This window comes from Phascolarctos cinereus, unplaced genomic scaffold (genome assembly GCF_003287225.1).
Source record: "Phascolarctos cinereus isolate Bilbo 61053 unplaced genomic scaffold, phaCin_HiC Scaffold_2;HRSCAF=192, whole genome shotgun sequence".
In the NCBI taxonomy this organism is placed as follows: Eukaryota; Metazoa; Chordata; class Mammalia; order Diprotodontia; family Phascolarctidae; genus Phascolarctos; species Phascolarctos cinereus.
Genome location: NW_027555625.1, coordinates 92,406,659 through 92,420,394, shown reverse-complemented (window position 1 = coordinate 92,420,394; position 13,736 = coordinate 92,406,659). Strand labels below are relative to the sequence as shown.

General features: G+C 40.4%; 1 protein-coding gene across 1 annotated transcript in view; it reads right to left on the bottom strand.

Annotated features, from left to right (window-relative positions):
- Positions 1 to 13,736, bottom strand: part of PRKCE (protein kinase C epsilon) — a 665,998-nt gene that overhangs the window by 1,605 nt on the left and 650,657 nt on the right. The gene's annotated exons all lie outside the window — the stretch shown is intronic.

Below are 13,736 nucleotides of genomic sequence, written 5' to 3'. Positions count from 1 at the left end.
ATCTCTATAAGGAGTGACTGTACTTGATCAAAAGGCTCTTGCTATTGCTGAGTAAGGAGTAATCAACCTTTGAGGCTACTGTCATTCAGGTAATTAATAATAATAATAATAATAATATATATATATATATATATGTATGTATATATAAACTGCCTTAAGGTTTACAAAACCTTTTACGAATATTGTCTCACCTATCCCTCCTATCCTGTGAAGTAGATGCTATCCCCATTTTACAGCTGAGGAAACTAAGGCAGAGATTAAGTGACTTGTCCAAGATTACATTGTAAGGGTCTGAGGCCATTTTTTAACTTGGGTTTCTTGATTCTAAGCACAGCACTCTATTCACTATACCACTTAGACAGCAATGGGGACAATGGAAAGTAACTGGGATGGAGAAGAAGGATGGGTTTAAGAAATATTTGGATCTGTTCCTGATCAAGAAGGTAGAGGAAGAAGGGGTGATTAGGAAAAATGGAAAAATGGGTAAGTGGATTATAAAACATTATATACTCTCTGGAGTGTGGAAAGGAGGTGAGGTGATCCATGGTCAGACAGATTAGGTCAAACATTCTAGCTGCTCAATAACCTGTCTCTCATTCCTTTGGAATGCTCTGTTATCTTGTCTAATATGGTCATGGGAGGAGCTACCTCTCCCTACCTTCCGTTACACAGACAGATAAATTTATTGGCCTTGGCTATAGGCATAATATCCCTTTCTGTCCCCAGATGAGGCCCAGGAAAGGATTTTGACAGTCTAAGAAGGCATTGTCACCAAACAATGGGGAATGGATGGGCCAGGCAGTATCATAAATTGGAGACGCCACATATTTGTCAGAAGGATGCGGCATTACTGATTAATGTTGAAAAGCTCATCTCTTATATAGACCATCATGTTATTGCTCCATAATCTTTAGCACAGTTGGTGGGGGTACACAAGATGCATTGAGCCAATGTTTTGACCTAAGCGACCTTTGACCATGAGTTTTCATCCTGTTCCACTGATTACACTTTTTTAAACTGTTCCCCACCTGGTGTAATCCTCAGCATAGAGGAAGGAATGTCTGAAATCATCAACACCCTTTGGTTGGTTTTTCATGTCTAGCTGACAGAAGGAAAAGAACATCTGCCAGCAAATCAGGAGACCTGGGTTCTAGACCCAGCTCTTCTGGGAAAATAATTTCTTCTCTGGGCCTCAGTTTCCTCATCTGTAAAATGTGGGGGTTGCACTACATGATCTCTAAGATTCTATTCAGCTCTGATTCTACCATTCACTAACATGCTATATCAATGACACCAAGGTGCTGTACAGCCTTGGAATTTAACTTGTTAAGAAAACATAATGAACCTACTTCCAAAGACAGATTATGGTAAATAATGGCTATTTTGACGATGAAATGTTTTAGTTTCTTTGAAGCTTTTGCTGGAGGCACAGCAATTGAGCACATGGCTTTTCCTGCAATATCACAATGTACTTAAACTCAAAATTTTGTTATCAAAATCATTTTTGTAAGAGCTGTCTGTGTTTTTTAATGTAATGTGCGATAATAAATGCAATCTTTATTTTAGAATAAGAAAAAAAAGGATGTAGCATTGATGGGGGGGTGGGGGGAGTCCAAGCCTGAGAAGAGAGCTCTATAGATTTCTGCCAACCTGGTACACCAGGCGTACAGTAATTCTGAAGTCCTGGGCAGAGAATCTTGACATCTGGGTTTTCCAGGTTCTGACACTAAATAGCAGTGTGACTTGGGCCATATTACTTCACGTCTCTTTGCCCTTTGTTTCCTCAAGTATAAACTGAGGAGAATGAACGTCACTAAGTCAAAGATCATTTCTTGAGGACCTACTGTGTGCAAGGCACTGCACAAGATACTAGAGATAGAAAGATATCTACAGCATAGACTCTTTTGTCAAAGAACTTATCTTTAACGGGAGAAGAGACTTGTATACACATAACTATGATACAAGGGAGAGAGTGGGATGAGTAGAAAAGGAGAGGTCCCAGGCAAACGATCTTCAGGTTTCCTCTAACACTCTCTGATTCCCTCGTAACACAGCATTAGGTGCTACAGAAGACACACAGAAGAATTCATGAGCTTGCTTGTCCTCAGAGAGTTAAGTCTACCTAGGGAAATACAGTGGATGTATGTGAAAAGAGATCTCAAAACATAAGGCAGTATCACCAAGAAGGTAACATAAGACGGAACCTGGTGGTTAATGAGCTACCCACAGAGTCAGGAAGATCTGGATTCAAGGTCTGCCTCACATACACACTGGCTCTGTGACCCCGGGAAAGTCACTTACCCTTTCAGTGCAGACAGAGATAACCTAACATTCTAATAGAGCAGGTATTCACTTGTATTGGGTTGAGGTATTTTCCTCGGAGAGGACTCCCAACACCAACGGAAACAAACAAACAAAAATGGTACTGAGTACTAGGTGAGCAGTATCCTTATTAAGTACCACCCAAGAATTCTGGGATGGGAGAGGTCCACATGGGCTGAAATGGGGAAGATGCAGGAGTGTGTTGGTAAACTCCCCCCCAAAAAAGTGTGTATACATATACACTTACATGTATATATACAAAACTAACATATAAACTAAATAAAACTAACATGTTTATCTGTGTTTATATATATATACACACACATACACACACAATAAACTTATTAGTTTTATCTGCACTATTAACATTCTTTCGTTCCTTTCTTAAGTCTAGACAAGCAATAAAACGAAACAAAACCAACAAATCAAGCCTCTATTGGTAGCTTTTGCCAAGTTCCAAGGTATAAATGCTTACGTTGAAAATTTAACACTCGGCACTCCTGAATTGGATCTAATTGGCTCTAGAACATTTCTGCAAAGGGGGGACTTGAACTGGTTCTTCTAGGATGCAAGGATGTTCTAGCTCTGTGGTGGGGAACCTGTAGCCTCAAGGCCACATGTGGCCCTCTAGGTTCTCAAGTGCATCCCTTTGATTGAATCCAAACTTCACAGAACAAATTTCATTTGTTCCCCACCCCTGTTCTAGGTGGACAAAACACCATGAACAAAGGTAGGAATATCAAGGGTATTTACTGGAGACAACGAGGCGAGCAATCTAGATGGAGCAAAAAGTACAGGGAATAGGTTTGTGGGAGGTCAGAAAGGTAGGTCGTAAGCTTCATGAGGGCTTCTATCTCTTTGTTTAAACTCTATCTTTTCTAGGGCCTGACACAGCACTCTGCACGTGATAAGAACTTACCTTTTGTTATGAATGAATGCATGTACACATGCATGAATGAATAGGCTGAGGTCAGATTGTGGGGGTCTTTGAATACCAGGGCAAAGAATTACAATCCAGGTGAAATAGTGTATTCCTGTGGTAGCTAGAAAACAATGAGCTTACAATAGTTGTGCAAGGATCAGTGACTTGGAATGGGTGTAGATGGGTCAGAATTTTAAGTAACTTTGGAATGCTAGAGAATAAATCAGAGAAAAGACCATGCCAAATCCAGCCAGAAGTTCAGGGCAAGATTTCATACCAACACCAGGTGGGGAAGGGATATACAATGCTATGCAATCACTACGGGAAAAAAAAAAAGATCTATGGGTTGGAGAGGAGAGCAAGCTGACCAGGAGCCTGTCCAAAAAAGACTTTGGTTTTTTAAAATTTTATTTAAAGCATAAGACTGATATGCAGACTTGGGGAAATAATGTGAAGTAGTGCAAGTTATCCTTCCAACTTTTAAGGATTGGTCAGTTGAGAGAGTAGTCAGACAAGAAAAAGGGTAAATAAACACAATGTATGAGAAAAGGCTAAAAGAATTGGTATTATTTTAGCTTTGAAAAGAGAAATCTTAGGGGCAGCTAGGTGGCACAGTGGATAGAGCACTGGCCCTGGATTCAGGAGGACCTGAGTTCAAATCCAGCCTCAGACACATAACACTTACTAGCTGTGTGACCCTGGGCAAGTCACTAAACCCCACTGCCTAGCAAAAAAAAAGAAAAAGAAAAAGAAAAGAGAAATCTTAGTAAGCAAAGAGTGTAAGAAGGACTTACAGACCTAGCAGCTGTTTGGTATAGTGAGTGGCAAGACCTCTAGATCTTGAACAAGATGACCCGGATTGAGTTTCCACCTAACACACTTACTTATCAGGTGATTTTAGGCAACTCAATCCACCTCTAAGAGACTCAGTTTCCTCAGATGTACCATAAGGATGGTCATACTCATACTACCCACCTAATGTGGCTGTTGTGGAGAAGACACATTTTAAACCTTAAAGCTGTGTGTGTGTGTGTGTGTGTGTGTGTGTGTGTGTGTGTGAGAAAAGCTAATATTTATTACTAGTTCTTTTCCACCTCTAAGGATAACAGGAAAAGGGCATAAATGATTACATGAAGGCTTTGTGCTTCATAGAACAAATAACTTCATGATGGTGATGGGTACTAGACTGGGGCCAAGTGACGGAGAAAAAACTGGGGAATCTCTGAGGATCTTTACTAGGATTCTTAGTCTAAGATGGGTTAAGTGGGACTGCTGCATCTTCAAAGAATGACCCTCTTTGGTTTCACAGCCAAAAGTCTGGGAGCTATTTGGGGCTGAACTGGATGGATACTATAGTGGGGAGCTCTCTCTAATAATTTCTAATAATCTAACAGGAGAAAAGACATATAAACAAGTAACATGATAGAAGAGAGAGTGGGGTAAATAGAAAAGGAGTGGTCACAGGCAAATGATCTCATAAGTTTTCTCTAACAGTCTGACTCCCTGGTTACATAGCGTTTCTAGGTACTATAGGAAATTCACAGAGGCATCATTCATGGGCCCTGCCCTCAAAGAGCTAAGTCTACTTTTTAGAAATATAACATGTAAATGAAAAGAGAACTCAAAATATAAGGCAGTATTGCCAAGTAAGTGAAAGCATTTTCTACCTCCTCAGGTTTTCCTAGACCACTCCAGATCTCCTCTTTGCCCCTATCACTTTCTACCTTACATCATAATTATCTCTAGACACGCCATATTCCCGATGGTAGGATGTACACTGTTTGATAGCAGGAAGTACATCACTTTGAAGAATCGTTGTCTCTTCACTACTTAGAGCTCTGTAGTTTGCACATAATAAATGATTAATAAATATTGGCTTACATGATAATAACAGTAACAATAGCTGGCATTTACCTGGTGTTTTAAGGTTTGCAAAACACTTTATAAATATTAGCTTACTTCATCCTTACAACAACCCTAGGAGGCAAGTGCTATTGTTGTTCCCATTTTACAGATGAGGCAGGTAGTGATAAGTGACTTACACAGGGTCACATGGTTAATCACATGGTTAATAAGTGTCTAAGTCTGAATCTGAACTCAAGACTTCCTGATTCCAAGTCCATTGTCCTTCCCTTTGAGCCACAAATCCACCTAGGTGAATGAATCAGTAAATGGGCAACCCGAGGGTCTCAGGAGAGGGATGCAGAAACAGAAATAGGAGGCTGCCAAGAACAAACCTGTTTACTTTGATTTTTTTGAGGCTAGCCTTCTTTATAAAGAATCTTCAACTTCAGTTCCCATGACCTTGTCATTCCTGGCTGCCTACAAAACTGGCTGTTAATAGGGGCTGAGTGGGAAGAACATTAGCAAACCTCTAAGTAATGTTCTGTTTGTACTCACTGTTTAGCTAACAGGTTATGTCTTGATTATAGGCCATTAGGAAAGGAAACCATGTTTTAATATCCAGAAGTACATTGGAATTTCACAACTCATTCATCTGAAGCTAAAGGGACAAGTTCCATCAGCACTTAAAAATGGAAACACCTACAGTCAAATGACTATGCACAATGACAATGAACTTACACTTTGTCTTTGGAATCAAAGAATGCACAAAGGGAAATGTCATAAATTTAGGAATTGTTACTAGCATGCTTTCCCACCTGCACCAGTGATGTCCAATAAGCTTGGAATGTCTTCATTTCTCCCTCCACCTATTGAATCCTTACCCAACTTTTAAAGCTCCCAATGACACTGCTGCCTATTGAGGAAGCTTTCTCTGATTCCTCTTCTATCTCTTCTCAGCTCCAATCCCATCCCAACCCCAGTCAGTTTGCAGAAGGCCAGGGATTAAATTCTGGCTCCAGCCTTTACCTTCTAGATGACCTCAGGCAAGCCACTGAAATTCCCTGTGCCTCTATTTCCTCATCTATAAAGCTAGGATAACAATTCTTGCTTTATTCACTTCATGGGGTATGGTGAGAACCAAATAGAATAACAGGTAAATTACACTATATCACAAAGTATTATATAAATGTTGGCTATTGTCATATTCATTTCCCTTATGTACTTCTCATATAGGGTTGTATGTTTTAGTTATTTATATTTGTATCTTATCTCCACCCCCACTAGACCATATGTTCTGAGAGGTCAAGGGCTATCTAAACTTTATATTTATCTCATCACCTAGTAGAGTACTTTGTACGCAGTAGGCACTTAATAAATATATTATTTATAAAATGAATTAAAAGGGAAGTAGCAGGACACAGTGGGAAGAGGGTGTTGGAGTCAGAATACTGGTTCTGTACCTGACATCTTGTATAACCCTGAGCCAGGCCCTGAGCAAGGCACTGAATTTCTGTCTGCTTCAGTTTCCTCAACTGCAAAATGAGGAATAACAATAGTGGCCACCTCTCAGGGTTGCTGTGAGGATCAAATGAGATATTAACAAAGCACTTAGCACAATGCCTGACACACAGTAGGCACTTAATAAGTCCATCCTTTCTTCCTTCCTCCCTCTCTCCCTTCTTTCCTTCTTCATTTCCTTCCTCCCTTCCTTCCTTCTTTCCTTCCTTCTCTCCCTATACAAACTGAGGAGTTTGGGCTGTGATTCCATGACAAGACACCATTAGACCTTCCAAGGAACTAATAGCACAGATAGGGAGATCACTAAAGCATATGGTAACCAACAATACGATACACTATTTAATGCTGTCGTGCCTCTCTCCCTTCCTTTCCTCCACCTCCAACCCCTGTCCCTAAATCTGGCTTGTATAAACCTTGAGTGCAGTCTTCAAGGAACCATGACCACCTCTATGCTCCAGTTAAGCATTAGAATAGAAATTTTACAGAAGGCTATGATGATAAAATGAAACAACTTGACTTGATCAGAAAATCCTGGAAGTGTTCTCCTGATCTGGGTCCCTGCCTCTGGATTCTTGAAGATTCTGCTAGAAGAACACAGCCTCAGCAGGTCTTGCCAAGCTGGAAAGGTTTGGAGCATCATTCCAGCAAAGACTTTGCTCTCTGAGGAGCAGCCCAGCTAACCAGCATGGGGCTTGTCACCAGCAGGCTGGCTGCTGGCTGATGAATGATGTGACCCAGGTGACCCAGGATCTGTGTCCCATGTTCTGCCATACACTGACCACAATGAGCTGATAGCCTTCCTTGCATTCTCCTGACATCACAAGGATACTAGACGAATGCACAAACTATTCATCTGTTACTGATAATAATACATAATCTAGGCCAAGCAGACTCTTGATTCATTTGGGTTTTTCTTTTGCATGGTTATGAGCCTGCTTTAGGCACAGGCTTGACCATGATCCTCCTCTGCTCATTAAATGCCCGAGGTTCCCTATTTCCTCTAGAATAGACATAAACTTTTTCTGCGTGGCTTTCAAAGACCCTCACAATCTTGCCCCAAACTATCTTTACAGGCTCATTATATACTACGCTTTTCCTGAAGTTTACGGTCTGGCCAAACTGACCCTCTTGCCATTTTTTTCAGAAAGAATACTTCATCCTCCATCTCTAGGCCTTTATACTCACTGTGCCCCATGCCTGGAATGCAATCCCCTTTCACCTCTACCTCCTCATAGAATACCTTGCCTCTTTAAAATTCAGCTCGTGTGCCGCCACCTACATTTCCAGATCCAGCAAACTGCTGCTGCCTCCCTCCACCCCCCCAAATCACTTTGTATTTGTCTTGTCTATAATTGGAATACATTTATATGGGGTGTCCCAAAAGTCTTAGTGCTGTTTTAAGCTTTAAGCTTTACGAACATTGATTTAATCTAATCTTGAAACTGCACTAAGACTTTTGAGACACCCTGTGTTTGGAAGTCTCCCACAGTAGACTGAACATAAGATCTCCGAGAGCAGGAACTGTTTCATTTTTGTCTTTGTTAACTCCAGCACCTATCGCACAGTCTTATATACAGCCGTGACTTATAAATGATTACTGATTGATTGACAGATTGATCTCATTGAGTACACCCTGTAGTGTGCTAAGGTTCATTGTGATCAGCACAATGTTATTAGTAAAAAGGAGAATTTGAAGAATCACCCATGGGGTGACTGCATTTGGACTTGGTGCCAGACATCTTCTGTGGATTTAATGAGCATTCCTGGCACACGACTAATTCCCAATTTTATGCCTTACTTGATCTATCAGAGGCTCACTGAGCAAAGATATTTCTGGTTGCAGCTAACAAGGAATCTTACATGATGCGAGCTCTTTGAGGGTGGGAGCTATATTATGTCTTTCTTTGTATCCTCAGTGCCTGGCACATGGTAAGGACTTAATCAATGCTGGTTGGCTGGCTGATACTAACATATGCATGGAAGACACCCTGCTGGAGGTGAGTCTCTAAGGCTATATCTTGTTCTATCCAGGCAAATTCCTTTTTTTTTTTTTTCCGGTAATCAACAAATGATAAACACAGTAGGATCTCCTATTTTCTACCCCTCAGTAGCTTCGGACTTTAAAAAAAAAAAGGTTAAGTGTAGGCTAAGTCAAAGACTGTTCTACTGAAAGGCAGTACCAGTTTAAAGCATAAATAGATTAGAGAAAATTTTAGATAAATTCTTAGTGAGTAGATCAAATGAAGGACCATTAAGGATTCCTGGGGAGACATGTCCCTAACCTTGGAGGCTGAATCAGGGAGGATGACTTATACTGTCTCCAAAAGTCTTGTTAATTCCCCAGTAAAAGACAGGATATGGGGCTAATAAGCAAGGATAAGGGGAGGATAATTCTAATGTTCTTTAGGGAGATTATAAACAAACCATCATGATAGAGAACCCATTCATCAGACATTGCTGATCACTCTGAGAAACAGAGCATGAAATAGACCCCCTGAGGTTGGCCAGTCATTACTCTGCATGCACAGGATGTCCATGTACTTTCCAGTTACCCTGAATCCTTTTACTTTCCCCCGTCCCTGCAACCTTGCGTTTCTTCACTTCACTTCTCCACAGTTCACCAAGGCTGCTGGTTGACTTGCCATCCAGCTCTTATTCAGAACTGCCCTAGCTATATTTAAATCATAATCACAAGCTTCTAAGAGCAGTGGGCTTTTTGTTCATGTTTTCTACTAATCATGAATCTGATGAGTTCAAAAGCAAAGGGAAAATGCTTCATTTTCAGTGGTCTAGAGAAGGGGACAGAATATTTATTGAATGCTGTCATTTCTGCCTGTCCTTGTCATCTTGCTCACCTCTTGCTGGTGTGGTAGCAGATAGATCTTGCCTTCTTAGCTTGCTTTTTGCTCTGACTCAAATTCATTTGCATGTGGAGCCAGAGAGAATCTGGGGAAAGTCCTACCCCGAAAGAGATAACTCCAGAACAGAGGGGTTGTGATTTAAGTATAGTCTGAGCAGTTGTGAATGAGAACTGGTTGACTGGATGGAAGTTCAACCAGTAGCTTTGATGCTGTGTGGAAGTGAAGAAACTCAAGGCTGCCGGGCTAGCCAGAAGATGATAAATCCCTCAAGCTAGATGGTCTCCTTTTATACTTGTAAGAAAAGGATTGTGGCTGAGGAATAAAGGTGGCTTTCATGCTCTTGATAGTACAAGATTTGGGTCTTGTCTTTCAAGACCCAAATCAAATTCATCTCCTCCATGAAGTCTTTCTTTACAACTCTAAGCTTTCTTTAAACTCTAATGGCAAATTTAATGACTTGATTCAGAACTTAAGTCTTTATGGTGAATGAAAAAATAAATGAATGAATGAATGAAAAAGCATTTTACTATGTGCCAAGTACCTACTTAGCTCTGGGGATACAAATACAAAAGCAAAGGCTATTCCTGCTATCCATGGTCTTATATTCTAAGAAGGGAAGATAATACACATAGGCAAGTGGTGGCTAGGAGGCAGCACTTTGTTTGCTGGTTCGGTGTGTTGGGCCACAGGAAGTAGATTGAAATACTTTCCAAGGACATTTGAGAACTGGGGTAGGGAAGAAGAAAGTTGGAGCAGGCTGCTGGGGAGGTGTGTAATGATGGGCCAGCTGAGGCAATCACCAGTCTTGGGTCAATGCTGCCTCCTCAAATAGACTCTATGTTCCTTGAGAACAAGGCCCAACCCTATCTTTTCTTGTGTCTTCCTAAAGTACTTAGCATAGCGACATAGTATTCACTTATTAATTTGTCAGACTGAATTATATGATTCACTTTAATAATTAGACTCTGTGGCCTTTTTGCTTTGAAGCTCTAGTCCTCACATCTGAATTTCATATTCTTCCCAGTCCTTTATAAAATATTCTAAAAGAAAAAAGTCAAAGCTGGATTAACGAGAACCGTATTCACCAGGACCCTCAAAGAAGGGGCTTTCTACTGGAGCAGTTGAGCTTAGATTCCTGGAGAAAAGAGGAATAACTATGCCTTCAGTACTGGAGGGGCAAAAAAAGAATGCAAACTGGACTTTCCTTTTCTACTACTATAAGTTATATCAATCAATAAATGGCAAGCATTTGTTAAAGGCTTCCTATGCCCCAGGCATTGTACTTTGCACTGGGAATACAAAGAAAGGCAAGAATAGTCCCTGCCCTCAAGGAGCCTACATTTCAATAGAGGAGACAACATATATTCCATAAATATGTGCAAGAAACATAGAGTAAACGGTAAACATCTTTAGAGGAGAAAGCTCTAACTGCCGAGAAAACTGAGAAAGGTCTCCTGTAAGAAGGTACCTTCTGAGTTGTCTTGAAGGATGCAGGTTTGGGGGAGAGGAAGAGAAATGAGGTTAACGCTCTAGTACCATGAGTGGGCTCTCTTTTGGAGGAATTTTCAAGCACTATAAATTTGGAGAATTGTAGAAGTTTGTCCGGGATGTACTTTATTGGAAAGGGAAGGAGAGTGACTTTTAACTGTTTATGGGGATGAATGGAGGTGATTTGGATACTGCATTCCTTGGATCTGAAATAAACGTCTTATATTTTGAAAACAAACAAACAAACAAATAGAGGAAGATGACCTCCAGGTAAAGGGAAAATGGCAAAAGAAGTCAAAGTGGTGATGGGGAATTATTCAAGAAATCAACTACCAAGACAGGGATCCCCAGATCAATCTCCTACCCCTTCTCTACTTCTTTATCCAGGCCTAAACAGTAAGACTATTGCTCAGAACGAGGCAGCATGTGGGTGATGGGCTGTATGCTAACTCTGACAATGGCTCGCTTAAGGAACTACCTCGGTAAAGTCCAATAACAACTCTTCCTTCATGTTCTTCCTCTACCAAACACTTACACTTCTTGCTTCGCTTGATTCTTCATGAATCATAAAGTGTCCTCTAGATGTGAACTACGAAGACGATGATCTCGAGGCCTCAGTAAGACCCTTATTACACAAGGATCTTACTAAGGCAGGAAAACGAATTTCAGAAAGTGTGAATGTATTTGTTTTTAACAATTAAAGCAGACTGAAAAGTTTTCTAGTTAACTCTTATTTACCCCGGAAATTCTTTGAACAAATCCTCCATCATCTTTTAGTATTTTGTGAAACTGAGGTTGTATTTTGCTTTGCATTCTTCTCTTTGAAGAACACATGGAGATACAGGGACAATGAGTCCAGTTTATTACTACAATATTAATCTCCTTAAAATAATGCTTTTATCATGCCCATGTTGCTCCTCTGCTCCAGAACCTACAATGGATCCCAGTTATTGTCTACTGAAGCAATTCCAAATTTCTTCCTGGCTCCCAAGGTTCTCTATCATCTGGCTCCACCCTCCCTAGCCAGTCTTTCCCACTATTCTCCTACAGAGAACAGCTGCTCTGATCAGAGCAATTTCCTTGTTGCTTTTCGTATCTATTATGTCCTCCTCTCCTGTCTTTGCTCATGCTACTCCTTCTCTCAAAAATGATATTCCCTGGTCCCCCTACCTAACGAAATTCTACCCATCCATCACAGCCAAGCTCAAATTTTGATTCCTCTGTGAAATGTTCCCAGCTCTTTTGGAAGTCCTCTAACACTTAGAATCTGAACGACATGATTCGGGTCTTTTGTTGTTGTTGTCGTCATTGTTGGGTCATGTCTGACTCTTTGTGACCCCATTTGGGATTTTCTTGGCAGAGATACTGGAGAGGTTGGCCATTTTCTTCTCCAGCTCATTTTATGCATGAGAGAACTGAAGCAAAAAGGGTTAAGGGATTTGCCCAGGGTCACACAGCTAGTCAGTGTCTGAAGCCAGATTTAAACTCAGGAAGAGTAGTCTTCCTGATTCCAGGCCTGGCACTCTATTCACTGAACCACCTGGCCGCCCTGATTCAGGTCTTAATTGTTTTCTAATTATTCCATAGATAGATATCTTGTTTCCTTAATAGACCATGAGTTACTCTGACCAAGTCTTCTTATTTGTAAACTTCTATAGTAGAATTATAGAATGTTAGATTTAAAAGGCACCCAACCTCTATTCCAGTATAGGAAACCTTTCTACAACATGCCTGAATATGATTACCTGAATATATGTGTGTGTGTGTGTGTGTGTGTGTGTGTGTGTGTGTGTGTACACGCCTGAAATATGATGATGTAGCCTGCATGTAGGGAGACAGCAAAAATTATTGTTGGCCAAAATATAGCACAGAAATAAAAGGAATCATAAATTTAGAGCTGGAAGGTCCTAAGAGGGCATCGTGTCCAGCCCCCCTCATTTTGGAGATGAGGATAATGAGGCTTAGAAAAAGTAAGTGGCTAATCCAGAATCATAGAGCTAATAAATGTCTGAGGCAGGATCTGAACCCATGTCTTCTTGACCTTAAGTCAGGTGCTCTAGGCATCAATAAAACACTCCCCTATACAACTGGGATATAGTCTGGACTGACTCAGGTGCTTGAATTTCTAGTTATGGCTCTATGTAGAGAGAATATGATCTACATTGGTGGGGAAAGCATCCAAATCCATACATCTTTGAAGTATGTCTAGATTAACTTGGGGAGCAGTCAGGTCACATCATGTGATTATATCACAATTAACCCTAACTCTGGTGTCAAATAATTTCTCCCACTTGCTGTAGTTGTATGAGTAAACTTTTAAAACTAAGTGCAAAGCTTTCTGTGCGTACTCATTAAATTTCATACCCAAGCTTGTCATGAGATCATATTCATGCTGTTTTAAAAAATCTTTTAAAAAAATTCAGTATTTTATTTTTCCCCAGTTACATGCAAAAACAATTTTTAACATTTGTTTTTAAAACTTTGAGTTCCAAATTCTCTCCCTTCTTCCTTCTCCACCCCCCTCACTGAGAAGGCAAGCAATTCAGCATAGGTTCTTTAATCTTGATTCTGACATCTGTTGTAGAGTACTCTCAGCTTCGTGTCATCTACAAAGTTTATGAACATTCTTATTTGAACATGTATGTGTTTATGTATCTTATCTGAATACATAGTTAAACTGGATAAGGCCAAGGATAGAGGTTTATGGGATACAACTAAAATACTGATATCAATCTATCAGTCTATTTTGGTTTGGTTGTTCAATGAAATATTAATTTACC